We start from the raw sequence: 17,253 nt of genomic DNA, 5'->3' as shown, positions 1-17,253 counted from the left end.
TGGTGGTGGTACAGGTCGTGCCAACACTGGAACACGTAAGAAGATGTTAATGAAGATTTTAAGATTATTTGAGGAGTGGAACAGACTTGACGAGACAAAAACTCTTTTCAGGAAAAAACAGGAATAATCTAAGAGGAAATGTGTGTATAAAGTTTAAAAGAAGCAAAGTAATGAATAGAAATATTAAGAAGCATTTCCTCTCTCAGTAATGGATGACTAGAATTACCTCAGACTGTGTTAAACATTTTGAGGAGATATGAGACTATGAGGTACTGAGATGAGGATTGTGGTCTACAGAGACACAAGCATCAACTGGTGTAACTTAAGTCTTGTATATATTTACTAGTAAGTTGTAAGCTTCGACTGTAGGAGCGATTCTTCCTCTTTCATGCTTCGACTCTAGAATTGACTCTTCCCCTTTCACGATCCGACTTCTAAGATCAACTCTTCTCCTTTCACGCTTCGACTGTAGGGTCGACTCTTCTCCTTTCACGCTTCGACCGTAGGGTCGACTCTTCTCCTTTCATGCTTCGTTCTGTATGGTCGACTCTTCTCCTTTCACGCTTCGACCGTAGGGTCGACTCTTCTCCTTTCATGCTTCGTTCTGTATGGTCGACTCTTCTCCTTTCACGCTTCGACCGTAGGGTCGACTCTTCTCCTTTCATGCTTCGTTCTGTATGGTCGACTCTTCTCCTTTCACGCTTCGACTTCAAAGTCGACTCTTTCCGTTCACGCTTCGACTTTCATCCCCCTTCACGCTCCGTGCGTCGCGAATGTTGAAATGACTCGGCTCTTGTGGGGTCATGATACACATCTATGTTCTTAAGACTTTTACCTCTGTCTATTTTCTTTACAAATCTAATTTCATTTTCGTTTCCTCCATTCCCCCACCCACCCCCCACTACACGACCTGAGGGGAAAGCCCCAGGGGGTGACTATTGAGAACACGACGCCTGGGAAGGGTCGAGAGAAGGAAGGGGGGGGGGGGGGGTCATACAGCAGTAGGCGTCCTAGAAAAATACAGTCGAGGGGGCGCTAGCGAACACTAGACATGTGTGGCTAAGGTATGGAGCCAGGTGTCAGAGACCCTAAGGTGTCAGAAAACCAAGTCCCAGCTGGCGTCAGGTGTCAGTAACCCAGCCATGGATGGAACCCAGTTATGGAGCCAGGTGTCGGGTGTGTCACTAACCCATACTGGGGGCCTGTCAGAAACCCACATACGTGGCCAGGCAGCAGGTGCCAGGAACGCGTGACGAGGTATACACGACAGTTACATGGGAAGGACAGACAACGATAGAGGATACCAGACGTTCCATGATGACACTGTGTTTCCCATCCTCGCGTGGGGGCGTCGTCATCCAGGTCGGTGAGGTACCATAACAGGGGACCAGACGTTCCATGATGGCACTGTTTCATATCGCGTCCTCGTCGTCCAGGTCGGTGAGGTACTTGAGCAATGGGACCAGGCGTTCCATGATGGCATTGTGTTTCCTATCGCGTCCTCGTCGTCCAGGTCGCTGAGGTACCATAGCAGGACCCCAGACGTTCCATGATGGCACTGTGTTCCCTATCGCGTCCTCGTCATCCAGGTCAAGCAGGACCCCAGACGTTCCATGATGGCACTGTGTTCCCTATCGCGTCCTCGTCATCCAGGTCGGTGAGGTACTTGAGCAGGGGACCAGACGTTCCATGATGGCACTGTGTTCCCTATCACGTCCTCGTCGTCCAGGTCGGCGATGTATCTGAGTAGTAGTCTATGATAATAGGTCCCTCCTGGACTTCTTCTAACCTGGTGCAGCCCCGCGCCGTCTTGAGGAGAACCAGCCGGCCGCGTCCCCATCTGATAACGTCTGCCATCCATGTGTGCGCAGTCGGTGTCCCCGTGCCGTCAGCTTCGGCTTGACTTGGGAGACTCCTCTGTGGTAACTCTGTCTCCTCTGTGGTAACTCTGTCTCAGCTGTGGTAACTGTCTCCTCTGTGGTAACACTGTCTCATCTGTGGTAGCTCTGTCTCATCTGTGGTAACTCTGTCTCATCTGTGGTAACTCTGTCTCCTCTGTGGTAACTCTGTCTCCTCTGTGGTGACTTTGTCTCCGCTGTGGTAACTCTGTCTCCGCTGTGGGAACTCTGTCTCAGCTGTGGTAACTCTGTCTCAGCTGTGGTAACTTTGTCTCCGCTGTGGGAACTCTGTCTCAGCTGTGGGAACTCTGTCTCAGCTCTGGTAACTCTGTCTCATCTGTGGTAACTCTGTCTCCTCTGTGGTGACTCTGTCTCCTCTGTGGTGACTTTGTCTCAGCTGTGGTAACTCTGTCTCGTCTGTGGTAACTCTGTCTCGTCTGTGGTAACTCTGTCTCATCTGTGGTAACTCTGTCTCCTCTGTGGTAACTCTGTCTCCTCTGTGGTAACTCTGTCTCCTCTGTGGTAACTCTGTCTCATCTGTGGTAACTCTGTCTCATCTGTGGTAACTCTGTCTCCTCTGTGGTAACTCTGTCTCCTCTGTGGTAACTCTGTCTCATCTGTGGTAACTCTGTCTCATCTGTGGTAACTCTGTCTCAGCAGTGGTAACTCTGTCTCAGCTGTGGTAACTCTGTCTCCTCTGTGGTAACTCTGTCTCCTCTGTGGTAACTCTGTCTCCTCTGTGGTAACTCTGTCTCCTCTGTGGTAACTCTGTCTCCTCTGTGGTAACTCTGTCTCCTCTGTGGTAACTCTGTTTCGTCTGTGGTAACTCTGTCTCATCTGTGGTAACTCTGTCTCGTCTGTGGTAACTCTGTCTCGTCTGTGGTAACTCTGTCTCCTCTGTGGTAACTCTGTCTCCTCTGTGGTAACTCTGTCTCCTCTGTGGTAACTCTGTCTCCGCTGTGGTAACTCTGTCTCCGCTGTGGTAACTCTGTCTCCGCTGTGGTAACTCTGTCTCCGCTGTGGTAACTCTGTCTCCGCTGTGGTAACTCTGTCTCCTCTGTGGTGACTTTGTCTCAGCTGTGGTAACTCTGTCTCCTCTGTGGTAACTCTGTCTCCGCTGTGGTAACTCTGTCTCCGCTGTGGTAACTCTGTCTCAGCTCTGGTAACTCTGTCTCATCTGTGGTAACTCTGTCTCCTCTGTGGTAACTCTGTCTCCTCTGTGGTGACTTTGTCTCAGCTGTGGTAACTCTGTCTCATCTGTGGTAACTCTGTCGACGGCTTTACGAGGGTAATTCGAAGTCCTTGACGTGGTGTCAGGTGTCAGGAACCCAAGCTTGGAGTCAGGTGTCAGGCATGGGATCAGGTGGCCCAGATTATCATTACATGACTTGCATACGTCCATCACTGATGGCTTATTGAGCTAATTATATTCTTACCATTAAATTGAGATGATTTCCCAGCAATCAACATTTTTTTTTTCAATTGGAATTGATGTACAGCAGAGGTTCGTGTGCAGATCCGTAATATATATATATATATATATATATATATATATATATATATATATATATATATATATATATATATATATTCTCCTTAATTGGTCGTTATTTTACAAATGATGGCAGTAAATGACACAAGTGAACACTGTTAATCTGTTTTTTTTTTTCATTATCAACGTTGCCTTCACATCATAAGAAGAACAGTGATATAAACAACAAAAGATAATATTATGACGAATTCAAGTCTTTATCAGAGTCTAGTCAAATGCTCTCGAGATTATACTAACCTCCAAAAAAAATTAAAAGAAAAAATCGAATTAATATCAATAACTAGAATTTCATTACTCATACTGAGCCCTTTAGATAATAAATCTTCTTTTTCTGTCGAGTGTAAAAAAAATGAGAGATAAAAAAAAAAAGGTATTTATACCGCCATTAGAAGTCATTTAGGCCAAGACCTACTTCGTCTTTTTTTTTGAAGATCCAACTGGCGTTGACCAGACCTGATTGACACTCCTACACCAGCGACATGTCAGAGGCCACAACATCAGGAATATGACACGGAAAAAATGATCACTGGACGATTCAAGAATGACGAGCACTATGTAGGCACGATGAGCCTCCGTGGTGTAGTGGTTAGTGTGTGTTAAGGACCAATGAGGCAGTGCGGGGGTTGGGCCACCATGAGTTCGAATCACTGGGCGTGGCAGTCGGCTTATATCCTACCCCAAGTGTTCATCTTCCCGTCAGGGCTGGTTGATAGATGGGTAGGTAGCTTACGCTGATGTGTGTGTGTGTGTGTGTCGCGGTTGAGGTGAACGACGTGACCCATAGCAGCTGGGAAAGAGAGGAGGAGGAGGAGGAGGAGGAGGAGGAGGAGGACCCATGCATCGAGGGGGGCGAGAGAGGAGGAGGAGGAGGAGGAGGAGGAGGACCCATGCATCGAGGGTGGCGAGAGAGGAGGAGGAGGAGGAGGAGGAGGAGGAGGAGGAGGAGGAGGACGACCCACGCATCGAGTGGGGTGAGAGAGGAGGAGGAGGAGGACCCATGCATCGAGGGGGGCGAGAAAGGAGGAGGAGGAGGAGGAGGAGGACCCATGCATCGAGGGGGGGGGGAGAGAGAGAGGAGAGGACCCATGCATCGAGGAGGAGGAGGAGGAGGGACCCATGCATCGAGGGGGGGCGAGAGAGAAGGAGGAGGAGGAGGAGGAGGAGGAGGACCCATGCATCGAGGGTGGCGAGAGAGAAGGAGGAGGAGGAGGAGGAGGAGGACCCATGCATCGAGGGTGGCGAGAGAGAAGGAGGAGGAGGAGGACCCATGCATCGAGGGGGGCGAGAGAGGAGAAGGAGGAGGAGGAGGAGGACCCATGCATCGAGGGGGGCAAAAGAGGAGGAGGAGGAGGAGGAGGAGGTGGACCCATGCATCGAGGGGGGCGAGAGAGGAGGAGGAGGAGGAGGACCCATGCATCGAGGGTGGCGAGAGAGGAGGAGGAGAAGGACCCCAAGCATCGAGGGGGTCGCTCGTCGTCGTCATCACCTCACTGGGTAAGCCATCCCTCAACCTTATGACAACGGCGGCAGGCAGGCAGGCAGGCGAGTGTGTGGTTTCCCGCCCCACCACACCACCACCAGCCAGCCAGCCAGCCTACCAGTAAAGAATTAGAATGAAGAAGTCTTGTGGAGGAGGAGGAGGAGGGAGGAAACAAAAACCTGTTGGGATACCTTAATGTGTGTGGGGGGAAACCTTGATGACCGACGCGTTGGGTTTGGGTCGGGTTTGGGTGTTGCAAGCGACGCCACAGCACCCCTTCACAAGACGGTCATCATGACTTGAGGCTTGATGACTGATGTACCTGTAGCTGGAGGGAGGGAGTGAAGTGCCGAGGTGGTGATTAACACGTTGGCAGTGAAAAAAGAGAAAAGAGATTAAGGGGGGGGGGAACCAAACAGGAAGAAAAACAAGAAATGATGCGAGAAATATTGATGAAATGATGGCAAAAGAGTGATGAAAAAAAGACAATTCAGAATTCTCAAAGAGTTTTACTAGCAGGGTCAGAGAGAAAGGTACAGAAATGACAGGAGATTCACGTGAATTATCATGATACCTAAGCCACACCAGTAACCGAAAGGGACATAGATATGCAGATGAGGTCGAAGATATTCCACTTGAGACACAAGGAAAAGAAAACTATACAAGCGCATGAGAGAGAGAGAGAGAGAGAGAGAGAGAGAGAGAGAGAGAGAGAGAGAGAGAGAGAGAGAGAGAGAGAGAGAGAGAGAGAGAGACTGATGTGTGAAAGTATGTGAAAACAAGAGACCAGAAAACTAGACATCAAGTCAACCTCATTAGTTTAGTGTGAACATGACATGTATGACCAGCGATCTTGAGACGGAAGGCTTACGATGATGGTAGTGATAGCCCAAGGCGAACTGAGGAGGCGACTCCTCTAATGTTTCTGTGTCACAACGGCAGTGCTTCCCTACGGACGGAGGTAAGCCTTGGCTCTTGATAGGGTGAGGGGAAGGAGGAGGATTATTATACCGCATATTGAGAATCTCCTGACATACGGAAAATACAAGTTGAGCGAAAGAAAATGCGACGACGGAGTGTTGGCCACACAACTCGGAAGTGATGGGAGTCAAACGTATACTCAATGATTCATTTCCTTATAAGTAACCCAGGACCAATTTCCATTTAAAAGTCCCGGTGTTACCGTTTCTTAAGGTGCCCGCAGCCAAGTGCTGCACTACTTCCAGCAGCAGGGAAATGTTGACTTCTTTGGAGTGAGAAGTTCTTTGATAAAACTGTGCTCTCATTGATACAGCCTTGCCAATGGTGACGCGTCACTCACGTTGTAACCTCTTGAGGGTGAAGCCTGGTAATATATATATATATATATATATATATATATATATATATATATATATACATGGTGCAGCTTAGGTCAGCAATCAAACTGTCACTGTGATTAGAGCTAATGTAAATATGACAAGAATAAGAATGATAATCTACAAATGTACATAATTCTCTCTCTCTCTCTCTCTCTCTCTCTCTCTCTCTCTCTCTCTCTCTCTCTCTCTCTCTCTCTCTCTAAGAAAATAGAAAACAGATTATATTCGCAGGACTGAAGGTAAGGAGCTGGTAGGTAGACTCAAGGTGTAAGACGCCACAGCATATAACACAATTTGGCTCAGAAAAAATCATCAAAGGTCGAGGAAAAACAGTAAAAAACGTGTATGTGTATGAGAGAGAGAGAGAGAGAGAGAGAGAGAGAGAGAGAGAGAGAGAGAGAGAGAGAGAGAGAGAGAGAGAGAGGAGCGTTCACCAACCATGATTATTCAATCTCCACAGCGACCATAACGTAACTGGTGATTGTATGAAAAGGTAAAAATCGTCGAAAGTGAAATGGCAATATATCAGTCGGCGACGCGACGCGTCACGGTGCGCGCGCGCGCGCGCGTGAAAGAGCCGCAAAATTGCCACAATTAAAGTATAATGTGTCCTCCATCATCACTCCAATTACCATAATAATCCGGCTTGATTTAGGGCTATGTCGTCTCGGGTGCCTGAAGAATGCATGGTCGATCAAGTCACCTCAAAAGGAACATTCCCTCGAGGCATGGTGTGATCTATGTGGAGGGAGGAGGAAGAGGAGGAGGAGGAGGAGGAGGAGGAGGAGGAGGAGGAGGAGGGAGGCAAAGGTGAAATCAGCTCACCCTGACACCCCCCCCCCCCCCCAGAGGGTGTTCATATCCGAGAGAGAAAGTTTCTATCCGGAGATAAAAGACGAAATTTGTGATACTCGTTAACCTGAAATGGTGAGTGGTTGTATCTTAGCCGGTGCTGGAGGCCGAGTGAAAGAACAGGAGAGATAAGGATTTCAGTTGTCTGGGGTTGTGACGATAGATGTGTGTGTTGTCTGGGGTTGTGACGATAGATGTGTGTGTTGTCTGAGGGTGTGACGATGTATATCATGTGTTGTCTGGGGTTGTGACGATAGATGTGTGTGTTTTCTGGGGTTGTGACGATAGATGTGTGTGTTGTCTGGGGTGTGACGATGTATATATATATAACTGCATCTCGGGGGACTGGCCTGGAGATGACATGGGTACAAGCGATGGATATGGTCGTCCTTGGAGACACAAGACGAGATGGCAGACCCAAGTGTTGGGTCAGGAGATGGGGGGGAGGAGGAAACCTGATGACCCGTGGGGAACCACCCCACGCGCTATTGCCTTGGAGTCACGACCGACAGTTCGGGATGAGTTGATGGTATGGGTACGACTGTGAGGTGTGAGGAGGAGGGTTGGGTTAGGAGGCGCGACAGTTCGGGATGAATTGATGGTATGAGTACGACTGTGAGGTGTGAGGAGGGGGTAGGGTTAGGAGGCGCGACAGTTCGGGATGCGTTGATGGTATAAAAACGACTGTGTGGTGTGTGTGTGTGTGTGTGTGTGTGTGTGTGGGGTCAGGGTAGTAGACTATGGGCAAGTGTACCACATAGAAAGAAGTGCACAGGATCGATCCCTCAACGCCACACAGTGCGAGGAAAATCGTGAGTTCAGAATTACGACGGGAAAATGCCATGTCGTAAATGTCGGGCTGCGAGAGAGGAGACACACGGGCGCAACTACTACTTCCACCACGCTAGACCGAGCGTTCGTAATTGAGACGAAACTCCTCAAGCTTTGAGAGAAAGCTTTGTCCCCCCCTTATCAAGCTGCGGGATTCTTAAGCCGGTGTGGGACATCGCCATGTGTGCGCGAGGCTTCATTTTCCCCGCCACAGGTGGAGAGCGACCGGTTAAAAAGGTCATAAGCCTCTGTGACAACGCACAACCTCGATTTCTGGGTGGGAGTGGGGCGGTGGAGGGCGGAGGGGAAACCTGACCGACACTGGTGAGCAATCCTGCTCCCCCTCCACACACACACACACACACCACAGATATCCAGCAGGTTCCTCACCGTTTTTTTTTTTTCTCGACTCTATTTTGTTTTTCCTCTCCCCACCCATTAACCTGGCGATGCTTCTCTTCAATCGGGCACCGATAACTGACACACAAGACTGTTTTTATACGCTGGACGGAAAGTGTGTCTCTCCCAGCCGGACACACTCGTCGGGCAGGAACTTCGAGATTGTTTTCCAATGTGCACTTGGCCAAAACGTTTGCGCTGTCCATTATTTTGTGTTGCAGGCGCTTCATATAGATGTGTGTATGGGATCAGATATATGTGGTATCAAGAAAGCTCGTAACGGCGAGTTGTGTGGGGTCATATAGCGTCGGAGGAGACGGGAAAGTTGTGAAAAGCTTGTAGAAAGAGAAGTGAAAAAAATCGGGTTTTTATTCAAAGGCTCGACTCGTTTGCCCCACAGGGAAAAATCCTGCTCAAATCTTAGCTTACAGTGGCAGTTGTGAGGAGAGGAGATATACATCAAGTTATATATCGAGGTATACATCAGAGAGACAGAACGACAAAACGAAGTTGTTAGAGATATCTTTGGTCGAAGATTTAGGAGGGATCTATCAGTGCAAGAGGAGGAGAGGCCATCACGCTTCCTCCAGAGAAAAGGAACGCTTCGCCTTACCAACGAACAATTCCAAAGACTTTGTCCGGAGATTGAAAGATAAACGCGAGTCGAAGTAAAGGTTTTCCAGGTATGAGAGATCAGCATCCTCAAGCCTAATGGCCCCAGGCCAGTAGTATAATCATGGGACTAGAAGAACAGGTAGTCTTACAGGAGGAGAGGGTATATATATATATATATATATATATATATATATATATATATACACATAAGCCTCCATCCCTGCAAACCTCTGCTATACGCTTGGCACAGAAAGAAGCATTGTTCGAGACGATGCAGTACACTTGTCAATGAAAACAGACAATAATAAGACTTGAAAATCCCTCCAACCACCGTTATAAAAGTGCTACTATCAGCAGTTAAAGTGGGAACGCTGCCGGAGAATGAAGTGCAGTGAACAGAGACGTTTACAAGAGTGTGGTCGGAAGAACCAACTGGGGGCGAAAACCGCGTAATTATACCTTTAAGTGGAAAGCAGATGCATTTTGTCGGAAGCGCTGTTGTCAGGGTGTGGAACATGAGCAAGCTGGGTGGATGATCCGCTTCTGGTCAACTTGATATGGGGGAAAGTGAGAGACTCGATGACAACCCTCCTCACCCCACCACCACCACATGAGTATCATCTTGAGGATCACAGGGCAACGACAGTCCCGTGAGAGGACTCTAGATGGTTAGAAGGAAGTAAAAGACGACACTTACGTGAGAGGACTTTAGAAGGTTAGAAGGCAGTAAGACGGGCGTATAGAACGAGGGAAGCAGTGGATGAGAAAGTAGATAAGACATCATGGTGGTAGTCGGGAACCAGGCCTTAAGACGGGTGATTTCGAAGCTTGGAGATCATAGTAGCAACGGTGTTGAAATGGGAGCAGTTTCCTCATCTGAAGCGGAAGTCGCGCGAGTGAAGGGCTGTAGTTAGTCGGGCCTCCGAGAAGGGGTGAAGTGTTTAAGGTCCTCGCTAGATGGTGTTCTGCAGGAGGCATTTTAGTAGACAAGTCGTCACCGATGTTGGTGAAATGTTGAGGAGGAGAAAAAGAAGAGTTAGGTATACTGGCTTGGGGCTGAGATTGGGGCAAAACTGTCGTAATGTGTCATGACTTCTTGCTACAGAATGCAGTTTGTGGTTGATAATCATCACTCGTAATGGTTTAAGATGCAGCTGCCAATTCTCTTGTGTTTCTCTGCATCTCGGAAGTTACATCTGACATGTCTATAGCCTTTGGTGATCCAGTATGTTCTTCTACTCCAGACTTTCCTCTTTAGTTGATATAATATATATATATATATATATATATATATATATATATATATATATATATATATATATATATATATATATATATATATTCTTCCAGTACGGCGATTTACGTTTATTGATCTCTCCTTTCACGCACGTTACAGCCTTTGGTGCAACACTAGTGTCGGTCAAGTCCTGCAGTATTGCTTCATCAACACCCATATCATATATATATATATATATATATATATATATATATATATATATATATATATATATATATATATATATATATATATGTATGTACATATGTGTGTGTGTTTTATGTTCCCTTCCGCCAAGACAACCATTCATTCATAGCAGGAGTCTCCCCTTCGTCCTTGCTTGCAGATCCATCTTCTTTGCCAGTCTCCAAAAGGAGCTCACTCTCCCGTAGAAATCGAAGAGGTTCCTAACAATATGACCTCCTAATCCTGCAATCGTGTTGTCTCCCATTTAGATAGTTTTTTTTTTGTGTGTGTAAAGCATCATAATTTGTTTTCTAATTATTTGTTCCAGTATTTTCCTTTATACTCTGAAGACCCTATTTCGAATTAGCCATTATTATCATATAACCTTCTGATCTCTTTTTCTCACGTATTCATGATGCTATTTTTCTTACGGAGTTTGTATCGGTCATCCATCCCTCAGTCAATACATATGAGTGTTTCCTTCACATCTTCTACATATCATTGCCTGGCGTCTTCGTTGCGTCCTTGCGTAGATCGATGTCTCCCAGTCCCGAAGACGTGATCGATAACAACATCTCGTCAAATTGATTTTAGAATCTTGAAAATGGTCACCATGTCTTCCGTCTTCCTTTATCTCTTCTCTCGTAAGGACACCAAGCAGCCACGTCTTACTTTATCTCTTCTCTCGTAAGGACACCAAGGCTGGCCTGTAGCCCAGCTCAGCTCTCGTCTCACTCCAGCCTGACTTTCTCCAGCAGATCTATGTATCCTCTCAAAGTGGTGTCGCCCAAACTAGCGAGGCATGATCAGATCCGCGTCTGAATCATCTGGGAATAGATTTCTGAACGCGTCGTCCAATGTGTTTGAGGGTGATTTACACGACAGCCAGAATAGGATTCGCTTCCTCTGGAGTCGTGCTAATGTCGTGTTCTGATGACAGGCTGGGTACTGTGTCAATCCCCGAGTCACTTTCACACGTAGAGACCCTATGATTTGGCTCCTGCAGAATTACAGTCATGACCTGGCCATATTTCGTGAGACCCATCTGTGTGTGTGTGTGTGTGTGTGTGTGTGTGTGTGCTATCCAGGTTAAATGTGCAGTTTCATAGTTTTCTGTATGACTTAATCTGAAGCTACTAACCTTAGATGGACTGTTGCTACGTGTGTTACACACACACACACACACACACACACAAACATATATATATATATATATATATATATATATATATATATATATATATATATATATATACACACACACACACATGAATGTTTCTTTTGAAAGCCCAACATATGATCAAGGTGTCTTGTTCCAGTATAGAAGACTCATCGCTTATGGACAGTTACTCCATCTACAAAAATGTTTTAACTTGTCCTTCTTCTCTCGTGAGAGAGCTATAGTCCTCTATGTACACACGGTAAAAAAAAAAAAAAGTATCTTACACTTATTGTGTGAAACAATGCGACACTACGAACGAAGGATTTTGAGAAATACCCATTGGTCTGGCCTAATAATGGTAGCCCTGCGCTCATGATATTATAATATATCGATTACTAGCGATATTTTCCCCTGCCAATTGTCAAGATAAATGTTAAATTGGTTACAGAGTTCGATGATGATAGTCATAAAGTAGATCTTCCACAATCATTAGACAATCCACACCTCATGTGTCATGCACAACTTGCTGTGTCATCCACATGTGTTGCAACGACCCTACCTACCATCTCCTCAATGCCTCTCCTCCTCCCCCTTCAACACCATCCTTCTGCTAACCCAACCACGTCAACGACCGGCTGAACCAACTCCTCTCCCAATTACCGTAGTGCGAACCCATTCAAGCAGTCCCATATTCTAACTCAGCCACGTCAAGACTGGTCTAGAAAAGACAAAAGAAACTTCTATGTAAACTAAATCATTCTATTTCTAAATCTAACCACGACACCTCACAGTCAACCCAACTACGCCACCCCAAAGTCAACCCAACTAAGCAACTCTACTGTCAACAACCCACCCCTGCACGCGCTCCCCCTACCAAACAAAACCACGTGGTCCTCCCCCTACCAAACAAACCACGTGCCCCCCCCTACCCAACCAAACCAACCACGCCACCCCCAAAGCCAACCTAACCTAACCTACCCAAGAGGACAAATATCCAAGGAACATACGACTTAACCAACCATATCACCCCAGTGCTAGCCAACCAACCGCGCCACTCACTCCATGTCACCCGCGTCACTCACCCGCGTCACTCAGCGTCACTCACCCGCGCCACGCAGCGTCCCAGGTGTTTAGCTGTCATTCAGGTAAATTGCCGACGACGTAAAGGCTAATGGCCCTCGTCCCGACCCGGATCACCTAGCTGGAACGAAGAATACGCTTCGCGCCTCATGACGCTGTGACCTTTGACCCTATGACACGGTTGCCACAGCACGGGATGGGTCATAGCAACACGAGTCACGCTGGATGTTCAGCTCTGTCACGCTTGGTAACGCTGTCATGGTGGTGGTCGCAAGCGTCATGGAGGCGGTCGCAAGCGTCATGGTGGCGGTCGCAAGCGTCATGGTGGAGGTCGCAAGCGTCATGGTGGCGGTCGCAAGCGTCATGGTGGCGGTCGCAAGCGTCATGGTGGCGGTCGCAAGCGTCATGGTGGCGGTCGCACGCGTCATGGTGGCGGTCGCAAGCGTCATGGTGGCGGTCGCAAGCGTCATGGTGGCGGTCGCAAGCGTCATGGTGGCGGTCGCAAGCGTCATGGTGGCGGTCGCACGCGTCATGGTGGTCGTCGCAAGCGTCATGGTGGTCGTCGCAAGCGTCAATGGTTGTCGTATCCATCACGGTCGCAGCGTCGGGTTATGGGAGCCGTGTGTCATCGTAATCCTGATGCGTCACGGTAGTCGTACGACAGATCTACCGGTGGTTGTCATAAGGGATCGGAAAGGTCATTGTGGCGGGTCATAGGTGACGTAAGCTCCATGGTAGTTGTGGCGGGCAGACAGTCGTCGTAAGTGTCATGGTAGCTGCGACGCGGGTCATGGGAGTAGAATATGCCATGGTAGTTGTGGCCGGGAATCTAATATAAGCTGATGTTAAAGCTTATCTTATCTACCTGTTAAAGGGGTGGAGGGTCGGTCCTACAACTCCTGAGTTAAAGGATGAGTGGATGGAATGCTAACCCCCTTACTTTTGAGGTGTGGGGTGTGGGTACTGTGGGAAAAAAAGGGGTATCCCACTAAGGGGAAATGCCCCACACCCCCCACACATCCATTCGGGCTCTGGCTATAACACTGATACATCATCCACAACCAAAGTGATAAATAGTAATTTGGTTAATCACCTTCTACCAATGAAAAGGTACCTTGAGCAACCAAATCAACAACCAGTAATTATGGTACTTACATTCCCGCCGGCTGACAGCTGCAGAGCCGTTGTAAACCACCAGTCACTGCCAACGAGGCCCTTCAGACGTTGTAAACCACCGGTCACTGCCAACGAGGCCCTCCAGACGTTGTAAACCACCGGTCACTGCCAACGAGGCCCTTTAGACGTTAAGCACCATACGAACTGGCCACCTCCCACCCCATCCCTCACGTTATATATTCAGGTTTTGTATATAATTTCTGAAAGCTGTATTGTCCTGAAGTCATCTATCATCACTGTGTACCACAAAATTTCACCGTGCTTGTCACCAATCATCGCCAGTTTTCCACGTACTGATCACCCAATCACCAATCGCGATGGTAAACTAATATTTCCACTGTAATCTTGACTAATCACAGACCCACACAGGAGCAGAAGTGACGCTCAAACTTCACACTTTTTTTTTTCCAATACAGTCAAGTAAGTTTGCACACAAACACACATACAATTAATAACCTGAATTTCATCCTCTAAAAGGAATAATTATCTGATACCTTTTCTTCTTCAATGTGTTCCTCACATGATTTAATGATCTTGTATTATATATATTAAAAAAGAACTATCACTTGCCGGGTAATTTTTATGGGACAATGACACACTGTGGTTATACCGTAATGGTACACAAGGCGAAACGCTTCGTTGATTCGCTGTACAGACGAGTCGGTAATGTGGTGAGGTGGACTGACGGTCAACGCTGTGTCTTTTCCTTTTTGTTTTTTCCACGCACGATGAACAATGCTATATACAATTTCCACGCGTCTTCCGTCTTGCCCCAGAGAAGGTCTGGGTGGAACTGCGAACGCTTACATTGTCCTGGGAGGTGGGAGTGGGAGGAGAGGAAGGTAGGGGTAGTCAGTCAGAGCCACGCAACGATATCAAAACAAGCGGTTTGAGAATCGAATAGGCCGAGTTCATTGGATCGTGTTGGCGAGAATTCATTTCCCATTGGTGTTCTTGTGAAAAAAATTTGTTTTCCACTTGATTTTGAACATTACGTGGCTGATACATTTTAGAAAACGTGTATAGATATATGAAACGACCCTCCGCTAACAATCTGGGTGGACGAGGTTATGGTCGTTAACATGGCGCTGCTGGCGCTGCTGGTGTATGGACACGTCACGTCGGTAAACACACAAATACACACATGTACACCTTCCCATACACATGCAATAGATGAAATATACACACAAACTGAGGACAGTTTATATACACTGGGAGATTGGTCGTTCTTGAGGTGGGCTACTACGATCGCACCCCTGCCTCACCACCACCTGGGTGCCACATCCTCCCTCGCTACCACCACAACCTCCCTCACCACTACCACAGCCTCCCTCACCACTACCACAGCCTCCCTCACCACTACCACAGCCTTCCTCACCACTACCACACCCTCCCTCACCACTACCACAACCTTCCTCGCCACTACCACATCCTCCCTCACCACTACCACACCCTCCCTCACCACTACCACAGCCTCCCTCACCACTACCACAACCTTCCTCGCCACTACCACACCCTCCTTCACCACTACCACAGCCTTCCTCGCCACTACCACACCCTCCCACACCACTACCACAGCCTCCCACACTTACCACCACACTCTTCTTCACCGCCACCACCTCCCTCCGGGCTACCACACCTTCCCTCATCACTACCACTCCCTCCCTCCGTCACCACCACACCCTACCTCACTCCAACCTCCCTTACTCGGCCGCTACACCCTCCCTCCCTTCCTTAGCCACTACACCAAGCGGAGGATGGGCATCGTCCAGTCCTAAACCATCATCCTCGCCATTTCCCACTCTACATCTATCTCGCTAACATAACTTACCAGCTAAAGAAAACATCTTCCCAAACATATCTCACCCCATCAGCCAGCAATTCGTACCCTGCTAATGGTACGGATGAATAATTTGAAACTGTGTTTAGGGGTGGTGAGTATAGGGGAGTGGGGGTTAGTCATCATACATGTGGCAACTTCCTTCCCCAGGCAAACAAGTGTGTTGCAATGGACTCGAAAGACTTGTGTTGCTCTTTCGGGTTGGATCGTCCATTAATTTCAAGTTATAGGGAAATAAGTATTGCCGAATGAGAAGGTAATTTCCCATCATTAGGGAGATGATGATTATGGTGATTTTTGCTCGCTGGTGTTGTAGCCCAGCCGTGTGTCCTGACGTAGGTATGACCCGCAAGTGGTAACAAGAGAAGTGGTTGAGTAGTGACTGGAGTATTGAGCCTCGACTAACAACACAACTATAATGAGCCACACTGCTTGTGTTTCGCTCAGTAATAGCAATGCAACGCAAGCCAGCTGTTGCTTGTATTAACGAGTATTACTTCATTCAGACGGACTGTCATGTGTTGTGGGACCTTTGTGTTGCGTCCTTCTGTTCCTCAACACCCTATAGAACACCACGGGAGTACTTCGCTCTCTCTCTCACGAGACTTCTAACTTGCCGATGATAACTTACAAAGATCAAAATATCTTTTTTTTTAAAAACAAAAGACAATATCGGTGGGACTGATAAGTTCAAGGAAGTCTTAAAACATAAATTTTTTCCCCTCCTGGCGGGACCTGAGAAGACTTTTGAGGCTGCCGTGCTTGTGGTGGTGTCATGCACGGCCACTTGGGGGGTTTTTTGCCTTGTGTATTTTACAGGCTACACACCGCCTGACGAGGTATCTCTCCATGGAGGGTGGGTGGTGATGGTCGGGTGCGTGAGAGGAGGAGGTGGTGGAGGATGATGTTGGTGTTGGGGGGGAACTCTGACAACTCTCGCCCTGGTGTTGGAGAGAGAGAGAGAGAGAGAGAGAGAGAGAGAGAGAGAGAGAGAGAGAGAGAGAGAGAGAGAGAGAGAGAGAGTTTCTGGCCTGAGTTATACGTCTCCCTCAACCACTTGGTCTCCACTCCTGATCATCATCCATGGAGAGGTTACCTTCACCAGGATGGTTGACGCCTTCAGTCCTGTCATGTTCTTCCTTCCTCCGATTGGAAAAACCCTACGAGAATCCTGTTCCTCTAGCCTCCCTCTACCAGATCTACATGGCCGTGGTGATCTACGCTCACTAGCTCCAGTTTTATCTTACAGGATTCTACCCTGCCTTCGATCTACCCTGTCCTACCTTCGATCTACCCTGCCCTACCTTCGGTCTACCCGGGTGCCTTCGCTCTACCCCTTCTTCTACCCCTAATGTCGAGTATCAACTTGAGAGTGACGTCAATCCTCAAAGTTATCGGAGACGAAGTCAAAGTATAGTCAGATCAATAATTACTTTGACTCCTCCGGTGACGAAGGATATGACAAAACCTTCGAAAAACTGTGAGCAAAGTTCTGGCATTTGGCTTCACACTGGTAGCCCTTCTATGAGAATTTCTGAAGCCACC

Source organism: Panulirus ornatus, chromosome 43 (genome assembly GCF_036320965.1).
Source record: "Panulirus ornatus isolate Po-2019 chromosome 43, ASM3632096v1, whole genome shotgun sequence".
NCBI lineage: Eukaryota > Metazoa > Arthropoda > Malacostraca > Decapoda > Palinuridae > Panulirus > Panulirus ornatus.
Note: the sequence above shows the minus strand (reverse complement) of the source record.